This window comes from Eurosta solidaginis, unplaced genomic scaffold (assembly GCF_040869045.1).
Source record: "Eurosta solidaginis isolate ZX-2024a unplaced genomic scaffold, ASM4086904v1 ctg00001172.1, whole genome shotgun sequence".
In the NCBI taxonomy this organism is placed as follows: domain Eukaryota; kingdom Metazoa; phylum Arthropoda; class Insecta; order Diptera; family Tephritidae; genus Eurosta; species Eurosta solidaginis.
In genome coordinates, this window is record NW_027136986.1 from 379671 (window position 1) to 385678 (window position 6008).

Sequence of the window (6008 nt, forward strand, 5' to 3'; positions counted from 1 at the left end):
TAAAAACTTGTGTGAATGCTTGTGGCAAAGAACCTGAAAATAAAAAGGAGCCATTACTACATGAATCAATGGGCATCGGAAAGGTGTGACAACTGACAGCGCGGCCGACGCCGCAGTTGGAGCACCCATTTTTCGATGCCAGTACATACAATTAGCCACGCGCCTTAGTAAAAGAATATACCAACGGGAAAAATCGTTCGATTTTAGTCCCGTTTGCCTCAATTCTGTGGAATTTACACTATATACATAAGTATGTATAACTGTTCGCGAACACTTTTTCTTCGTTTTTTGCTTTGCAGCTGGTGTGCTTATACCAGTGCGCGGACGTTAAATAATGAAAATGTTGGTAGTGATAGATTTTACCAACGTACCAAAAATACTGCCCCAAAATAACCGATTTCGGCATGAAGTCGAAAAATTATTCGCACAACAAAAGGAGTTGACAATAGCGCCAAAAAATTATTTGCGTGCTCATTTACTACACTTACTTAATAAACAAATTTATTTCTTTCTTGAATTTTCGAACAACTTTGTTACAATTTGGTGGGGTTGGTTAGTGTAACTGCCTAATGTTAGTTGGTTGTGCTCAGCAATTACATACGTTTACCAAATGATTGCAGTCTTTGTATTTCAAGGCGAAATTACTGAAATATTGATATATTTTGGTCCTTGGTGATAGAAGTAGTAAAAATGAAAACGGGTCAAAAAGTTGGTCCAACTATCAATTAAGTGAAAAGTCTGTGCACTGGCTGTTCGTTTGCTTATACCAACGTAGGTACATATATTTGCTTATTTTTTTTTAGTGCTGCGCCAAATGACGCACTGGTACCGAAAACCCGCAAAAGAAACAAAAGCGGGATCGGCTTTTTTGACCCATACTGACGCCTCGGACAGTCCGAAAGCATACTTACGCACAAAATAAAGGCAGAAACCTCATTCAAAATTAATTATACCCTCATTCAAAAAAAAAAAAAAAAAAAAAAAAAAAAAAAGAAAATTTTTTTTTTTATTTCTTGAGGTTTTTTTGCCGTCGGTACTGCTTGTTTTTTTTTTTGGCTGGGGGTGGAACTTGTTGTTTTCAACAACAAACATCACAAACCGTCATAATTAAGGCTTCGGTACAAAAACAATCCGAGTCCCGAAATTAAAGAGTCCCGAAATGAAAAGAATAAGTCCCGAAATTGGAAAAAGTCAACTGTTTCTACTGGCTTAGTGAGCTACTGCCTCGGTTTTGTTTTTCAAGGGCAAGCAAATACATATATGTATATATATATTCGCACGCCACAAACTCACCATACCAGCTGACCAATAAATACACGACATATATGTTACATTTAGCATAATGGTACGTGCAGATAGAACGCGTTGCGGAGAACGCATCGCCAATCTGCAAATTTATGTCAGGTGAACGTAAATAACGCATCTCTGCCTGGTAAAAATTGTATTCAATAATATGCTTCGCATATGCACTTAATTTATCTATCCTAACTTACGTTTTGTAATAAAACACCTCCACTTCACCCAACCCACCTCACGACCGCTCGTCCTGGTACATCCATAAAATGCCACAGTCGCCCTTAGAGCGATACGACACGTTAGACGCTGTAACGGAGACCTCGGCCTCTTCGTCCAGCCCAGAAAAACCTCAAACTCCCTCGAGTCTGGAACGGAGACCTCTGCCTCTTCGTCCAACCAAAAAACTGCAAATCTGGAACGGAGACCTCGGCCTCTCCATCCGGCAAAAAAAAAAAAAAACAAAGGATAACAAAAAAAAATGGTGCCATTTTGGAACGGAGACCTCGGCCTCTTCGTCCAGCCTTACTGGCCATCGACTATACAAATATTACGTTATGAATTTCTATGTTTAAGAGTAACGTATAAAACAATGGCAAGAAATATTCACTTCTATCAGTTCATAACCGCTAATTTTTTCATCTTAGCTCAGGTGGCATGCTAAGCAAGTCGGAAAGGATTCCCGGCCATTTGCGTCGCAGACGAACTCATCATCTATTCATTTTTCTCGTTTCAGCGGAGGTCATTGGCGGAAAACGATGTTGCTTATCGCAAGGGGGGCCGGCATGTTTAGACAGGATGCCTAACTTTTCCGCATCTGATTGCGATCCCCCAATGCAACTCTGCAAATCGATACTCGACTTAATTTTTAACCACCCACACCATCACCGCCACATGCATGTGCATGCATGTACATGTACGTGTATGTGTGCTTTTTGTCAGCACTCATGCACATGCATGTCGGGGTTGATGTGTGGGTGCCTTTCCCCTCCAAAACAGAGGATTTTGCGGGTAAACGGTTGTAGCTTTCTATACAACCGGCCTCTTGGATTTCAACAGCCGTACAACACGCATCTGCCGCCTGCGATCTCTGCCGTTTTTCAACAATACTTTCAGGTAATATTGTAACCAACCAACTTACATAGTTATCCAATAAAACACATATATTATAACGAGAAATCTCGTCTATTTGCTTATTTTTCTATTCCATACACATATTCTGACTGAGATCGACCCCGGTGCGCCCACCTACCTCCAGGAGCACACGCACCCCGGCCGAACATCTATATATATATAAATGAATTTGTGGGCGTTAGGTCGTTCAAAACTGAAAAACCGCTACACAGATTTGAATAATTTTTTTTCTATTATTATCGATCTGATTCAGGGATCATTTACGACAAAAAAATTTATTTAAAAAACTTCAATTAAAAAATATTTTAGATATTACTCAAAAACGGTTTGACCGATTTCAAAAATTGTTTCTTTATTTATTTGATCGGACTTACTGTTCGCTTACGGCAAAAAAAAATTTGGAAAATCTTCAATTTATCAATATTTTAGCTAATAGTACGAGTTTGGTTGTTATTATTCATGCGGCTTTGGTTGTATTACGCAGAGTGGTATGCAACATAAATTTAAATTTTTCCAATGCCAACTTTGAGAATTCCACAAGACTTTTGTAATCTATTTATATAAAAATGGATTTGTGTGCGTTAGGTCGTTCAAAACTGAAAAACGGCTACACCGATTTGAATAATTTTTTTTCTATTATTTTCGATCTGATGCAGGAATCATTTGCGACAAAAAAATTTTATTAAAAACTTAAATTAAAAAATATTTAAGCTATTACCCAAAAACGGTTTGACCGATTTCAAACATTTTTTTTTCTTTTATTTCGATCGGACTGGCTGTTCATTTACAATAAAAAAAATTGGAAAATCTTCAATTTATCAATATTTTAGCTAATAGTACGAGTTTGGTTGTTATTATTCATGCGGCTTTGGTTGTTTTACGCACCAGTATATGAATCAAGTGGATGGAAAAAATTTTGTCAGATGTCGCCCTAAAAAAATTTCTTTTATATAACCCTTTCGTATATGCAACACAAATTTAAATTTTTCCAATGCCAACCTTTGAGAATTCCCCAAGAGTTTTGTAATCTATATATATAAAAAGAATTTGTGTGCGTTAGGTCGTTCAAAACTGAAAAACCGCTACACCGATTTGAATAATTTTTTTTCTATTATTTTCGATCTGATTCAGGGATAATTTGCGACAAAAAAATTTATTCAAAAAACATCAATTAAAAAATATTTTAGCTATTACCCAAAAACGGTTTGACCGATTTCAAAAATTTTTTCTTTCCTTTATTTCGATCGGACTGACTGTTCATTTACAGCAAAAAAAAAGGAAAATCTTCAATTTATCAATATTTTAGCTAATAGTACGAGTTTCGTTGTTATTATTCATGCGGCTTTGGTTGTTTTACGCATCAGTATATAAATCAATTGGATGGAAAAAATTTTGTCAGATGTCGGCCTAAAGAAATTTCTTTTATATAACCCTTTCGTATATGCAACACAAATTAAAATTTTTCCAATGCCAACCTTTGAGAATTCCACAAGACTTTTGTAATCTACATATATAAAAAAGAATTTGTGTGCGTTAGGTCGTTCAAAACTGAAAAACCGCTACACCGATTTGAATAATTTTTGTTCTATTATTTTCGATCTGATTCAGGGATCATTTGCGACAAAAAAATTTATTTAAAAAACTTCAATTAAAAAATATTTTAGCTATTACCCAAAAACGGTTTGACCGATTTCAAAAATTTAGTCTTTCCTTTATTTCGATCGGACTGACTGTTCATTTACAGCAAAAAAAAAATTGGAAAATCTTCGACTTATCAATATTTTAGCTAATAGTACGAGTTTGGTTGTTATTATTCATGCGGCTTTGGTTGTTTTAAGCACCAGTATATGAATCAAGTGTGGTTACGCGGTGTAGGCTGTCATCCGTCCCATCTCTCTCCTTTTTTTATACGTAGCTCTATGAATTTATATATAACCCGTATCTTGCATTGTATTCGATTATTGAATTGTATTTTTTATATTGAAGTATCCCTAGAATCAATGCATTGTATCTACCTTTAAAGTTCCCATTGGGTCTCCTCATGGACGTGTGGCAGCCTCCATCGCGCAAAATCCACCAAATTTAATTCGCCGCAAATACAGGATGGCGATATGGCATGATCGCCAACCTGTCAAAAAACCACCACCTTTTATGTATATATGAAAAAAAAAATTATTATTATTGTCATCTGGACAGCACAGTTTTGTAAAATTTCCTTTTTTTCGATAAAAAACCAATATTTTTTCGTGAGAATCTTGCCACTAATTTGTGTAGAAATATCAATTATATGATAAAGGTTATTTTGTGAAATATATGAAACCAAATTAATCAATATTCTCGTTATTGCCGTATTCGCAACCTGAGTTTGCATCGCTTTGCTATAAATTCATAATTCATCAACGCGTGAGAGAGGAAGTCAGGTTTGGCCGCCGCAATTAAAATAAATTGTGTATTAAGTTGCTGGTGATTTAAAACAGGCCAAGCGTACATTATTCAGTTGGTCTGCCCCCACTAAACTAAAGGGTATATTCAGCTGTTGGTGAGCTCAAAACTATGTAATTGCACATTAGCTGACAAACGTCCTCATTATCCGTCGGAGTGCAAACAACATCCGAAAATTGAAATCGGAATAATTAAAGGCTAAGGACCCTGGGTTGACATCTAAAGTCTGAGGTTTCAATGTTATTACGGCAAGGAAGAAGCAATTGATTGGACGCCCACACTCCTCCACAAGAGATCAACGCAGAACCAGCTGTCGTCGAGCCCGCCATCGTAACATCGCCATCATCACCACATCATCACCATCACCGCATTCACAGCAGGAGTACCTGGAAAACAGGTGAGTCGTATACTACCCATCCCAGTGCAACTAATGGTCCTTCATTGCCATTGACGAAACCAGCCTCTTAATAATAAAATTACACATACATAACGTATATCCCCCCGAGTATATTTGGAGGCTCCCGCTAAATACAAAGTTTTCCCGCCAAATACATAATTTTCCCGCCTAAAATTTCATTTTCCCGCCATAAAAGTATATATTCTTACCCCCTATATACATATATATATATATCGCGGTGTATTACAAACCGGCAAATCCCACTCATACTCTTACAAAGTTAACTTGTGTCCCTTGCTGTATAATTGAAATATATATCCCCACTTTTACATTGTTGGCGATACCCAGCAGTAAATTCGGCCACATTTACCTTGCTTAAAATACCCAGCAGTAAATTCTGCAGGTCAGCCCAACTGTCCCAGACTACTCCCAACTAAGTCTAACTGGTCCTAGCCTACTACTCTCTCGACCAATAGAAAAACTTATCCCTTTGGTTTTCCCGCATAAATAAACCCTCGGCAATCTCCAAAAATAACCAAAATAGCCAAAATAAAATTAAGCAAGTCCCTCTTCAGAATGGCTAGCGTGGTCGAAAGTAAATTTATATCCGAAACGGATCTCTTTTCGGACTACTGCGCTCGGTTCGGTACAACCGACATCCAAGATAACACCGAGGCATCCCTAAAAATAAAAGACAAAAATATCGATGTGTTCTGGGAAAGGCTACAGAGCGCATATGACG